The 15281-nt window shown below is 33.8% G+C and overlaps 1 protein-coding gene across 6 annotated transcripts in view; it reads right to left on the bottom strand.

Moving 5' to 3' along the window:
* ASCC3 (activating signal cointegrator 1 complex subunit 3) overlaps window positions 1-15281 on the bottom strand; it is a 325213-nt gene that overhangs the window by 39225 nt on the left and 270707 nt on the right. The window lies entirely within an intron of this gene.

The following is a 15281-nucleotide window of genomic DNA, read 5'->3' on the forward strand; positions in this document are numbered from 1 at the left end:
ACTGAGGCTTAAGATTCAATTATTTGAATTTTGTTCTATACTTTTCAGCTGTAAATCTTTGTATACAATTATGTAAATGTACTTCCCTACCTGAAATGACATTTAGTTAATTTACTTTTTAAAACATTATTCAAAGAAACAAGATTATTATTTTTACTGATACTTCACTAGGACTGGCACATTCATTTTATGCAGGTAATCATACACTTTTCCTATAACTGTTATAGAAAATATTGTTTCTTTGAAAACCAATGTTCTCAATACAAGGGACAGCCAAATTATAAACAAATTGAGAAATTACAGCTTCTTGAATTACAAGTTTGATACTTCAGGTTTTAGTCTCCAGTCTGCAATTAGGTTTCTTTTAAATCCATATTAATTACATGTTTACGAAAGTACATCAATATGTGATAAGAAAAGATGCTCTTTTCAGTGCCCTTTAGTTAACTAACTCAAAATTATACTTGTTGCAAGTTTTTTGAAGAAAAAGCACTATGGAGAGTTATAGTACTCTGTAACCCCATAGTGTTTTATAATTAAAATTCAAATGCTATGAACCACTAGAATGCAACAGAAAACACTGTCTGTTAGATCAATTAGAATACAAACATTAAGCAGCATTTTATTTTTTGTGGTTTGATTATGGATTCAAGAAGCAATGTAAAATGAAGACCCACTAAATATACTACTAGCTAACCCTCAATTGCTCTGCCAGACCCTCCTGTGAAAACCACAATAATTTATTCCTGGAATTCGAGTTCACAATTTTCCTGAGCTCTTTCGAATGTGGCATGCTTGCTTCACCACTTAGCTTAGCTCTTATCTCCTTCACGTATTTTATTCTGGGTGTTTCAGAATACTTACAAAGGAGATTTTTTTTTTTTTAACTTAGTTTAGCCTGATAAGAAAAGCAGCAAGCCCAGGATCAAAAAAGAGAGCTAGTAAAATAATACAATCCCTGCTTAAAAACAAACAAGCAAACAAAACTCCTTTCTAGCCACTTCTTCCTTAGTAGGACACTCTATTTACTTCCAAATTACTCCTCTAATTTTAAACAACTTGTCTAGTTAATTTCCTGTGTGTGATCACTGAATATAAGTGAGGTTCATTTTCTTATCTACATCATGTAGGTAATTAAAGGAAATTGAAAGTGGGCAGTGAAGCTTTTATGCAACTGGGATTGAAGCTGAATGGAGGGCAGGGAGGTCAGTGGAGTCCATTATATTTTTATGTGAGAGGCTGGTTTGTCTGCCCTGTCCTTGTTTATTTAGTGTTGGCTGGACAGGCTACTAACTGCAAATCTATGTTTCTGATTTGCCCAGCTGTCCTTGAATAAAGACATCTTCCCTGCAAATGTTGAATGACAGTGATTGACAACCTATGACGAACTCTGCCTGCCACCCCCTGCTACTGTTTTCAGATTGCAAAAGAGAAATAGGAATAAAGAAACATCTTTCATAATCACATCAAATGGGCCCTGCTGTTCACCCAATAGTTTTCATTTTGTTTCCCTTTTCATCACAAACCTCAATCTGTTCTGCAAATGCCATAAACTCAGCTAGTCCATATAAAATAAAAAATTAAAAAAACCCCAAACATATATATGTATGCTACTACATTTGGCTAGCATATTTACACTGATTTTAGTTTATTGAGGATATACACCCTTACATAATGGTTTAGTCACACCACTGTTAACACCAACTTATTTGCTTGTTCTCTGAAGAACAATCTGGTACTCTACACTGCTGAGGTATGTCTTTCAGAGATTAGCTGGCACTTGGGTTTAGTTAGGACTCTGTTAGCTTATCTAACACATAAGTCTTACATGTCCTTGTGGCCTTTAAATATGATGATTGTGTAGCTTACCTTTTAGATTTGTTAAAATGAGAAGCTTATTAGATACTCAGCATTTACTTTTTTTTTCTCTTTAGTGAAAGTATGTGAACAAGTGAATTGTTTCAGTGTGTGCATGTGTTTGTGAGTGTGTTTATGCATATTTTCTTTTTCTTCTAGGTGCAGTAACTATAAGAGTCTGCTCTACCTAAGCAAATTACTGAGGTGAGAAGCAGCCAGCATGGGTTCATGCCTGGTCCTGTGCAAGGATTACGTAATTGTAAACTAGTACTTTTGCGTCGCTGCACACATCACTGCCTACACCAAACTCACTAAGTAGCAGATAAGAGGGTACTTGGACAGTGGGGATAGCAACCCCATCAAGGTGAGGGACTAAAGAAGCTTTATGCTATAACTTGATCTCTGTCATGGGAAAAGCAAAACTTATAAAGTTAATGAGTTGTAGACTTTAAGCAGCACTTGATTAATTTGTAACATTCTGAGGCGTTAAAACAAACCAAAATTAGTTTCTCACATTCCAGTGCTGTCTTTTGGCCATTGAAGCTGTAGAAAAGGCATTTCAGTAAATTTCCCTGATAGGAACCCTGTTTAATTTCTGTGCCTTTCTGAACTACTAAATTAATTGTATATTATATATATTTATAACAATTGAAAAATAATCTGGCATTTACCGAACCAAGTCCAGATACATTAAGGGGTAAGAAGATATGCCTCATATTTTTATCTTTATTACTTTAGATTACTTTTTATTCAATCATTATTCTACTAAATAACTGACACTTGTTTTTTAAATCAAATATATATATACATAAATACATAATTAGTATTGTTTCTAACACTTCTGATTTGTACTTTTATTAAAGTTATCTATTCAAACTGAATAAATCACTTACTACTATAATGAACACACTATATCTCTAAAATAAAAGACTGCTATAAACTACACTTACACAGAACTTATGACAACCTTAAAATGAAGTGGCAAGTATACTGGAATGAACTTAAGATTACAAGTTAAAAAAAAAAAAGAAGAGCCCTTGGTCATAAAACATTTATTGGAAAATGATAAAACTAAGATCTAGTTAAGCAATAATAAAATATTTTTCTAATATGCATATCATTTGCTTTACTAAAATAAAGTATCTGAATACTTTTATTATATGCAGATGGCAAACGTAAATGCTGACCGATATAACTGTAATTACTCATATATCTATGTGTGTTTCTTGTCAGGGCTTATGAGAGTACATGTGTCCAATTTGTCTTAAACTTATAGACATATGTTTGGCTTTCAATCAATTGTGGCAAGCACAGAATCATTTGCCAAAAATAAATATGAACAAGAAATAATACCCTATTCTTTCCATTGTAAGAATGACCACCTGGTTGATAGCTGGATTTTAAGGGATCTTACAATAGGGTACCAAAGGGTCTGTTGTACTTAAAATAATTTCAGTGGTAAGAATTCCACTAGAAATTTCTATTTTCCAGGATTTATAGTTAAGTCCTTAAAAAAATTGCTCTTTGATGAAACTTAAAAAAATTCCTCAGTTTTCAAGGATATAATAAAAATGTCTATAGCTTAACAATGTTTAGATATTTTCCTCTTAAGAATAAAAATCTCAAGGCTATCCAGTTTAAATCCTAAAAGGGAAGAACTGAGATTAGCAGTAATATATAATAATTGTGTTTGGTTAAATGTCACACTTTGCAATCCTTTTTTTTTTTTTTTTTTTGCCTGCATCCATGGCATACAGCAATTCCTGGGCCAGGGATCAAATCTGAGCCACAGTTTTGACCTACAGCATGGCTGCAGCGATGCTGGATCCTTAACCCACTGCATTTGGGCCAAGGAATGAACCTGCGCCTCAATAGCTACCTGAGCCTCAATAGCTACCTGAACCGCTGCAGTCAGATTCTTAATCCACTATGCCACATCAGGAATTGCTGCAATCTATCTTTAAAAGCTAAACAAACTTTTTTCTAACCACCTTGCTTCTATCTTTAAAACTTTGTATTTTTATTTTAATAAGAGTGACTTGCTTTTTAATTTGCATTTCTATAGTCTATGAGATTACATCAAACAAAAACAAAACAAAGAACTAAAAACTAAAACCCAAACTGGAAACATTAAAACACATTATGTAGTCTAATTAATATCTACTGGATATCTCTCTTCCAGGATTTAAGCTACACATATACAAAAAGTAAAATAAATTTAAAAGTGGAATATCAAAATAGGCCAATATACAAGAAATATTACAAGATAACACAGGAGTGATGGATAAATTAATGAAACAAACACCGGTGCCATGAATTTAGAAAGAGTAATAACCACTGCATCTGAATAAGGGACTATTTTAAGAAGGACATGAGCCAAGATGCATGGATGAATGTTAGACACGTTGTCCAGGTGGGAGTCATAGGCAGAGTCAAATGCAGTTGAGCCATGTATACAGCATGTTTAAAGGTGAGAGTAAGAAGGTTCGGATAAAAAAGGAAGGCCGTAGAGGGCCTTGATAGCCAGGTTAAGGAAATAACACCTTATTATGTACATTAACTTTAGATTCTGGAGGGGAGGAATGATGCCAATGGTGTTTTAAAACAGGTAAACTGTCAGGGATGCACTGAGTGGATTAAAGAAGAAAGAGAAGCTAAAGTAGGATGATCATTTAGGAGACTGTATAGCACGACTATTGAGGAATGACGTGATGAGAACCCAAACAGCTGAAGAATGAACATTCTTTAAAAAGGGGAGAAATGAGAAAAAAAAATGATGAAGGAATAGTCTTGATAACTTGTATAATATGTGTAGTTAAAAAGGAGAAAATAGGAGCCATAGGTTACTTGAAGGAATTCATCTGGAGTCTGAAAGGATGCAAATACAACTGACAGTCTAAACAAGGACAGGAATTCTGGGAATAATGAAGAGCAAGGTTGAGACATTCTTGCTTTTCTCCTTTTAGTGGTATACCCTTGGCATATGGCGCTTCCCAGGCTAGGGGTTGAATTGGAGCTACAGCTGCCACCCTATACCACAGCCATAGCAACGTGGGATCCAAGCCATGTCTGCGACCTACACCACAGCTCACAGCAATGCTGGATCTCAGACCCACTGAGCGAGGCCAGAGATCAAACCCGCATCCTCATGGATACTAGTCGGATTCATTTCCTCTGCACCACAATGGGAACTTCAAGACATTTTGAAGTTGGGTCACAGAGACACAATGAAGTGGGAATGTCCACTGAGTAAGGAGAAGTTGAAAGTGTAGTTTACGAGAGATGTCAAGATTGGTGACTATGCTATGAGATTCATCTATTTAAAGGTAACACTTTAAACTGTAACTGTGGTATGACCTGAAAAGTGAGTACATAGGAAAGTAAGAAAAAAATATTGAGAACAATTAGAGGTAGACAGAGGAAGAGAAGCCAGTGTCAAATTCTAAGAAAAAGAACTAGATAAGATGTGAAAGTGCATTTCTAAGGATGAAGAGAGTATCAAGAAGTAGTAACCCATGCTGTCAAGTGCTACAAAAAGATCAAAGAGAACAAGCACTAAGAAAAGACCCGAGCACTGGATAATTAGGAGGGCAAGGGGTACCTCTGAAAAAGTTATTTTTTCTTGATTTAAAAATTAAAAAAATTTTTTTTGATTTTTATTTTTTCCATTATAGCTGGTTTGCAGTGTTCTGTCAATTTTCCACTGCACAGCAAGGTGACACATACAAGTATTCATTTTTTTTTCTCATATTACCATACTCCATTACAAGTGGCCAGACATAGTTCCCAGTGCTATATAGTAGGATCCCATTGTTTATCTATTCCAAATAGTTTGCTTCTATTAACTACAAACTCCCAGTCCATCCCACTCCCTCCCCCTTCCCCTTGGCAACCACAAGTCTGTTCTCTATATCCATGATTTTCTTTTCTGTGGCAAGGTTCATTTGCACCATATATTAGATTCCAGATATAAGTGATATCATATGGTATGTCTTCTCTTTCTGACTTACTTCACTTAGTATGAGAATCTCTAGTTCCAACCATGTTGCTGTAAATGGCATTTTTTATGGCTTAGTAGTATTCCATTGTGTACAACCCTGAACATGCCCGAACTCATCTGATCTCGGAAGCTAAGTGGGGTTGGGCTTGGTTAGTACTTGGATGGGAGACCTCTGAAAATTTTGGACAATAGGAATCCAGATTACAGGGATCTATGAATAGATGGATGGAAAGAAAAGAAACAAGTAATGGGATTTCATTTTTTATTTTGGCAGTGAATGGGAGAAAGGAAGTAAGATGGTAATTTGAAGAGGATGTTAAAAGCAAATAAAGTGGTTTCTTCTCCAAGGCTAAGGGTGACCTATACATGCTTAGAAGAGCTTTTTTTTTTTTTTTTTTTTTTTTTAAAGCTAAAGTTACAAAATTGTTTTAAGGTTTATAAGAAACAATATCGAGTGATCTACTGAGAATACTTGACATCAAAACAGTTACGAGAGGGAGAACCATCTCGTGCGAATCAACTGTTACCTATCTTATGAATATACTACATTTTGTTTATTCATAGTTTTGGTTGTGTCCACTCTTTGGCTGTTATGAATAATGCTTTTATGAACATTCATTTACAAGTTCTTGTGTGAATATATTTTAATGCCTTTGGGTATATACCTAAGATTGAAACTGGTACACCATACGTTAGCTCTGCTCAACATTTTAAGGAACAGCCAAACCATTTTCCAAAGTGGCCACACCACTTTACATTCCCGCCAGCAATGTATGGGGGTGGGGGGTGTTCCAGTTCTCCATATCCTGATCAACATTTGTTACTGTCTGTCTTTTTGATTATAACCATCCTAGCATGTGAAGTGGTATCTCACTGTGGTTTCAATTTGCATTTTTCTAATAACTGCTGATAGTGAGCATCTTTTATGTACTCATCAGCCAGTTCTATATCTTCTTTGGGGAAATACCTATTTAGATCCTTTGCCCATTTTTAAATTGAGCTATTTATCTTTTTATTTTTGAAGTTAAAAAGTTCTTTATATATTCTTGATGCAGGTCTTTTATCAGATATATGATTTGCAAATATATTCTTTCTTGATAGTATCATTTGCAGTCCAAGAGCTTTTTTTGATGATGTTCGATTTAAGCTCTTTTTTCTTTTGTTGCTGGCTCTTATGGTGTTTTACTTAAAAAGCCATTATCCAACCCAAGGTGAAAAAAATTTACACCAATGTTTTCTTCTAAGAGTATTAGTTTCAGCTACTACATTTAGGTCTATGGTCAATTTACACTTAACTTTTACATATGGTGTGAGGGGTCCAATTTTATTCTTTTGTATGTATATATCAAATTATCTCCTTAGCATGTGCTGAAAAGGCTATTCTTTCTCCATTTTAATGGCTTGGTAGCCTGATATAAACTCAAATAACTGTAACTATAAGAGTTTATTTCTGGACTCCCAATTCTATTTTATTTATAAATATGTCTATCCTTTGCTACAATTTTGATCAGACTGGCTTTGTAACAAGTTTTGAATCAAGAATTTTGTCTTCCAACTTTGCTCTTCTTTTTCTTTTTTAGCTATTTACCTTGCATTTCCATATGAGCTATAGTATCAGCTTCTCAATTTCTGCAAAAAAGTCAGCTGAGATTTTGATAGGAATCATGTTGAACCTGTAGATGAATATAAAGAGTACTGCCATCTTAATATTAAGTCTTCTGATTTCATGAATATGGGATATCTCATTTATTTAGATCTGTAATTACTTTCAACAGTATTTTGTAATTTTCAGTTTATAGGACTTACACTTCCTCAGTTAAATTTATCCCTAAGTATTTTATTCTTTTTGATGCAGTTATAAATGAATTTTTTTTCATTTTATTTCATTTTGTTCATTTTTAGTGTATAGCAACACAATTGAATTTTGTATAATGATCTTGCATCCTGAAATCTTTCTAAACTTTTTAACTCATTCTATTACTATTTTGGTGAATTCCTTAAGGCTTTTTCATATTTAAGATCACGTCTTCTGGATTTGGCAATAGTTTACTTCTTCTTTTCCAATTTGGATGCCTTTGATATGTTTTTCTTCCCTAGCTGCCCTAGGTACAATATCCAGTATGCTGTTAGATAAAATGGTGAGAATAAACATCCTCATCTTGTTTCTGGTACTAGGAAGAAAGTATCCAATTTTTCATTATTCAGCATGATGTTAGCTAAGGGTTTTTCGTAGATGCCCTCTGTCAGGTTGAGGAAGTTCAATTCTATTCCTACTTTGTTAAGTGTTTTCATCTTCATCATGAAAGAGTGCCAGATTTTGTCAGAAGTTTTTTGTCTACTGGATTGTGTGGTTACTTTTATTCCATTAAACTGTGAACTACATCAATTGCCTTTTGGATGTTAAATCAACCTTGCATTCCACTTGGTAGAATAGATTCCACTTGGTCATGGTTTATAATCCTTTTACTCAGCAGCAGGATTTGGTATGCTAGTATTTTGTTGAGGATCTATATTCACAAGGGACATTAGCCTAAAGTTTTCTTGTGATGTCCTTGTCTGGTTTTGGTATCAGGGTAATGCTGGCCTCATAAAATGAGTTGGGAGGTGTTCTTTCATATTTTTGAAAGAATTTATGCAGAATTGATATTAACTCTTAAAATGATTGGTAGATTTCAGCACAAAGTTATCTGAGCCTGGATTTTTCTTAGTAGAAAATGTTAAAGTTACTAATTCAATTTTTTTCTGTTATAGGTCACTTTTAGGTGTTTTATATCTTACTGAGTCAATTTTGGTAGTTTGTGTCTTTTTAGGAATTTGCCCATTTCATTTACATCATATAATTTTTGGGATATAACTGTTCATAGTATTCCCTTATGTTTACTTTTGTGAAGTCACTAGTAATAATCTGCTTCATTACCAGTTACAGTGACTTGAATGTTCTATTGTTCTTGATTAGTTCTGATAAAGATGTGTCCATTTTGTTTTTATTGACTTTCTCTACTGATTTTATAGTTTCTATTTCATTTGTTTCAATGCTAATCTTTATTCTATGCTTTCTTCTGCTTGTTCTTCTTTTTCTAGCTTCTTAGCACTTAGAAGGTTAGGTTACTGATTTGAGATATTCTTTAAGTTCAAATTTTGTTTAATATAAAATTAAATAAACCTTTCTCCACAGCTTTATTTTTTTTAAGATAAATTTTTTTCTTCAATTAAACTGTCACCTTTCTGATCACTCACTATAAAACATTAGGCTCTCTTTAAAGGAGATTAAATTTTAGTGGCTTCTTTCAGGGACCAGTATCCTCAGTTCTTTAATACTGCTCCTTCTTTGGCTCTTTCAATCTTATTTAGTGCAAATGGTATAACAAAGCCCCCAATTAATTAGATTTTTGAATGTGACATAAATTCTGTGCCTTAAAAAAATACGATTATTTATAAGGCTCCAAATTCACAATGAAGGGAATAATTCTATACATCTGTATAAAAAAGTTATGCTAAATCTCTATTTCAGTGACCTGAAAGTCTCAACACAGTTTTCTAAGAGGGAGTACATGGCATCATTGGTAAAAATCTGAATTTCAAGCTACAATGAGCTGTACAGATCTGCATATTTGACTATATGTTGAATATGTTCAAATGTACCACAAATTCTATGTAGATGGTGTTATCATTATTAATACAAATATAAACTTAATTTTTATAAATAGTTGCTCCTTAGGATAGTTTGCCAACATCAAGAAACTAACAACTACAAAGAATACATGTAACAGAATACAGTAAACTTGTGAAATGGGTCAGTCAGTGCTCATACGCAGCCTTGTAAGTTTCAAAAAAATTCTCTTCCTAGATGTCTAATCAACAAACCAATCACTGAGGCCCAGAGTCTGGAAATGAGACACCTGTGCCTTAGCACCTAGAGTGCCAGAAAGTCAGCATACTGACTGGATGGGTCCTATTCTCTTACTGGTATTGGAGAAACAGCTCAGATGTTTCTCCAAATGTAATCGATTTTATCGCTTTTTATTCACTAAGTAGAAAGTTCCTTTTCTAAAATCTTTAGAAACAGCCTAAGGGAACTTCTGATTTATTTGAAATACAAAAATTTAGGTTCTCAGAGGAAACTCACAAAAATGGTAGCTTGCATATATTATTGTATGCATGAACCATTCCATCAAGAAGCAAAGCCTTGTGTTGATTAGGAAGAAAAATGTGGATATCTCTAAAATTTCTGAAAAATTCTGATAAGTATTCTAGTTTTCTCTTTGGGTTAAAAAATGTATGGCTTAAAATTAAGGATTGATTCAACAAACAATTTCCATTCTCTCTTGAAACAATGTTCGTTATGGAAAGTCAAGTGCTACTATGGAATTAATCATATGATTTGCAGACGAATGAAGAAATTATAGATTTGTGGTGTTTGGGGTTCTTGTTTAGGCTAGGTATAGTATTTAAATTATTATTTTCTTATGAGCATGTCAGGTAACTGACATTAAGAGCTGGCTTATTTGGTACAGGCTGGGGAACAATTACTTAAATTTATTAGCAGTCATTACTACTTCAAACATTATTAACAAATGGCTCTGGGCTTCATCCTAACTCTTCAGTTAGTTCTCTAGTCCCTCTGAGATTTGCTTAACTATCATTCCATATTATGTCCCCTGGCTAGATCCTCATAACTGGAAAGCCTTCCTGACCGTAACAAATCTTGCATTTTGTAGGAGCCTCTTCCATGAAGTGCTAGTTATTGCCTTCTACTTAGTGTTTTTTAAAAATATGTATCTTTTCTTGAACTACAAAATGTTCTTGGTAAAACAACAAGATCTGGACTCATTATTAGCAAAATTCCATAAGTTAACTAAAAGAAAATGTCTAAGGTGTGACTAGACTCATGGGAGGATTGTAAATAAATATCTCAGAACATATATATGTCATTCTATTCAAAATGACTAATCTGAGAGGTTATAAATTCCTTCCAATAAGGCTTTCTTCACTCCAAACATTTTGAAACTTCTTTTGTGGCAAAACAGTCAGAGCTTTAGGAACTACACATTACCTTGTAGTCACAACCAATTTTACAATCGAAAGTTATACTGTCTGACTTAATCAAATGTAGTCTTTTGACTAGGCTTTAAATGACTGCCTGCTATTTCCTCAAAACAAAAACAAATGTACGTGTGACTGGGTCACTTTGCTGTACAGTAGAAAGTTGACAGAGCATTGTAAACCAACTGTAATGGAAAAAAAATCATTAAAAAAAGTATCATTAATGAATATCTCTTCGACCCATCATAATCAATAGAAAGTGCCATGCCATGGGCCCACAAGAAGTTAATATTTTTTTTCAAATAAATCTAGTAATAAACAGCTTTTAAAGATAAACCATCTTAAGAAGATATCAGGTTTTTTTTTTTTAACTGTATTAGATTATTGGAGGTATAAGTTCCGTTAATGTTTATTTAAAAAGTCACCTAATCTTATTTTGAAGAATAACTGCTCAAAACTATGACCATACTGATGGGTCACATAATAAGATACAGGGAACAGGTGTCACATGGAAATCATTTATTGGGAGAAATAAAAATAAAACCATCAAAAAATAGACTGGATAAACATGTTTTAACAAGTTCTGCCAATCAGATAGCTAATGCCGTATCTTTCTGGTGGTAATATACTTAAGTGGGCACTTTAGGCATCTAACTTTGAGTCTGTTTAGGCAGAAAGCTTTGCTTTTGCTCATGTTTGTAAAAATTAAATGTTTTGTTATTCACTCAAAATTAACTACTTCCTCATATTTAGAGTTACCAATATTTTTGGCTCCAGGGCAAACTTCGAAGAAGTTTTATTTAAAGACAACAAAGAAAAATAGAGATTTTCAGTACCAGATGTCTGGGAAGATCCCATTTGGATTTGAGCTACTTAAATTTGCAATCATGTATTTATACATCTAACAGAGCTTCTGTTTCCCCCAGAATCAGAAAATTAACTAGCTTTGTAGCATCTTCCTTGATCTGCCACCCGTGCCCTGAGGATTAGAGACTCCACCTGAGCTTGTTTTACAAGCATAACAGAAAAAATTAATCTCTGCTGGCAGCGCTCCCACTGGGATACTGATGAATAATGATATCCCTCTTTTGCTGCCCTCTCAGTCCACTAGAAAAGCCACTCTAACCCGGCAACGTGGAAACTGCTGAAACCATTCCAGCTGTGGATTAGCAGGCAGTCAAGCATCCATCTGCTCTGTGTGAATCAAAAGAAAGCAAACATGCATTCTTACGGCTAAAGTCATATTCAAACCCCATAACATCTTATAGGAATATCTATATCTATCTCCCTCCATCCCTCCCTCTCTCCCTATTCAATAACAGGCAATCACTGTAAGCTAAATTAACCCAATTCCTCAACTTAGTTTACATTTCCTTGGTGCTTTAAATGTTGGAAAGCAAAGTACAGGTTCAGAGTTTATAAAGTATGTCTCTTAAGTCTGGTATTTCTGTAGAGCTGATTAACTCGAAATTAAACTTCTCAGAGTACAGTATGAGAATACAGCAGGCATATACACATTTCCAGATTCTCAGATGTAGCAACCAACTATTTGTTTCAAAAAGAAAAGTAAGACTGTTTAAATCAGTTCTAATAAAGTGTTACACAGGGAAACCTTTGATTTCACTTGGCTTTATTTTCTGACACATGGATAGAGTGGATATCTGTGGACATTTGTTTTTCTCTAAAACTGAAAGAACCATTGCTCTTGGTCTACAAATAGTGAAATTCAGTTTATCAGGACTCTACTAGCTCTTTTTTAATGAGCCCTCTAGCATTTTAATATATCCATAACGTAATGATGACTGATGTTTATAATGATGGCTTCAAGACTCTGAAAGATCTTTATGGGTCTTCCGAATGATCAAAGAAACATTTTTTTCTGGCACAGTTCTACGAGTATTCTGTAGCACTAAAGTTCTTTGAATTCTGAAATCCATATAAGATATGTATTTAGAATTTTTTTTTTCCCTTTTTCAGCCACACTCTCAGCACATGGAAGTTGCTGGGCCAAGGACTGAATTTGAGCTGCATCTGCGACCTATTCTGCAGCTGCAGCAATGCTGAATCCTTAACCCACTGTGTGGGCCAGGGATCGAACTGGCAATGCCACAGGGACGAGCCAGATCATTAACCCACTGTGTCACAACAGGAACTCCTTGATATTTTATTAACAAAAGCATTTTAAATAATCATCACATAATTTAAAAAAGAAAAAGAAAAAAAGCCCATCCTGCTTTTAAGTTAGTCTGGCATTACCCACATGACTTTGGTGGGGGTTTCAAGTGGCAATTAAATCATCTTTCTTTTTTCGCTGATTTTACTTGCATTCACTGGTTATTTTGACATCTTACTGATTCTTTCCCCTCTCACTTTTCTTCCTCCTTCACTGATTAAAAAAAAGTAAAAGTAGTTCAAAGTTACAACAGTTTCTGTGCCTTCAGTCCAGCACAGAGGTCCACGGCCACCTTAGTCACTGGTTCTGTAAGACAGTTTATTTGTTCATCTGTCAGTAGAAGATGACACCTGTTTGGCATTTGTCTTAGAAATTTGCTGACACTGCTTAATAAATAACAGAAAACCTACAGAGATGGAATGGAAGACCTATAGTCTAATAAGTTGAAGGAAGTATATATAACAACAATGGGAGGAAAAATTATGTATACATGTATGTGTAACTTGGTCCCCATGCTGTACAGTAGAAAAAAAAAATTCTCAGTTGCCAATGGAAATCTTTAAAACAGATTATAGTGTTTGTGCTAAACTGCATTAGTCTGCTGAATAACATACAAAATAATGTCTAGAATATAAGAATGTATAGAATTTCATGTATCTGAGGAGAATGACATTTGGAAATCCTCACCTTCCAGTTTTTTCTTTTGTTTTGTTTTATAAAGCAAAGTGGGTTCTAACTTTCTGACATAATCAAACCTCTGAGACATGCTTAAATTCTATTGGACTGTCAGCTGGAAAACATTGTAATATAAGTGGAGTTCTGTTTTAGGAGAATGTAATGTTAAAATAAAATGCAGATGGTGTGAATACTACTACTGTAATAAAGACCACTTCGATGTATTCTATCTGGTAGTTACAACACAAATTTTAAGAATACATGAGAATGGGGAATATCCATTTCTTTGGGTGGAGAAATCAAAAGATATTTGGCTTATAACATACCTCTGGGAAGGAAATTCCCCTAGGCTTGCCATATGTATAATGGCTCGGCATAAAAGTATTCATTTTAGCCCTTCACACAGCAGGAAGACTATAGTTTGCTAATAATTATTAAGCACTAGTTAGATATTTTTCTTGAAAGAGCTTTTCAAAACTATTCACTTAATTAGTAAGTTATCTTCTATCATCTGATAATGCAAGCATAACTACCTCAGTGACCAGAATTTACTACATATAGGGCTATGTGAAAACAAGACAAACACCACTTCCCCCACTGATTTACTTTCAAAAACTTAAGTTTGTGTTTAAGTAGCACAGATTATTTATTCTTAAATAGATACTGGTCTTTTAAGAAAAGTTTTCCAGTTTTTTTTTTTTTTTTTCTATTATGAGTAGCACTATAGTGAACATCTCTGTATATATATCTTGACTTGTTTCCTTAGGATAGATCTCTGGAAATGGAATTACAACACCACGGAGCAGTAGAAACTTTTTAGAGCCCTTTTTTTTAAAAAAAAAAACTTTGACAGATATTATCAAATTTCTCTCTAGAAAGTCTGGATGAACAGACTCTATTTAGCAGTGTCTGGGAATGTTGCAACCCATAGCACACTCACCATCAATGAGTGTTATCTTTTTTGAATTTCTAACAATTTAATAGGCTAAAAAGATGCCTGTTTTTTTGTTTCAACTCCTATTTCCTCGATCACTGAGAAGGTTGAGGATATTTTATATTTCAGAAAATGAGTTTATTCTTCTATAAGTCGTTATTTAATGTCTTTTCATCACTGGAATCATAGTGGTTGTTTAATTTAAAAAATTAAAATTTATTACCCTTTTGATATAATTAAAAACAATTATATATTAATGCTTTAAAATCTTGGAGACATGCATATATTTTATATTTTTATATAAGCAAAGCCATCCATTTCCTTTTATAACTTCTTCAATTCCTTTATGCTTTTTGTTCTTCCCCTCTTCCTCTTTGAGATTTAAGCATTTTTCTTGGCTTTAATCCTTAATTTGACTTAATTTTATTTTGGTATATGCTAGGAAATTAGAATCTAGTGGATCTAATGTTCCAAAACATTCTATAATTTAACCAACAATATTTGTTGAATAAACTACCCTTGACTCAATGATTTTATAATGTTTTCTCTTTGGTTAGTGCTTCACACAGATAAGTGAGATGGGTCTTGACCAATGTGTG

Source organism: Sus scrofa, chromosome 1 (genome assembly GCF_054392235.1).
Source record: "Sus scrofa isolate SSC_HxYL_T2T_F1_AM1 chromosome 1, Sscrofa_HxYL_maternal_Yorkshire_Landrace_v2.0, whole genome shotgun sequence".
NCBI classification, from domain to species: domain Eukaryota; kingdom Metazoa; phylum Chordata; class Mammalia; order Artiodactyla; family Suidae; genus Sus; species Sus scrofa.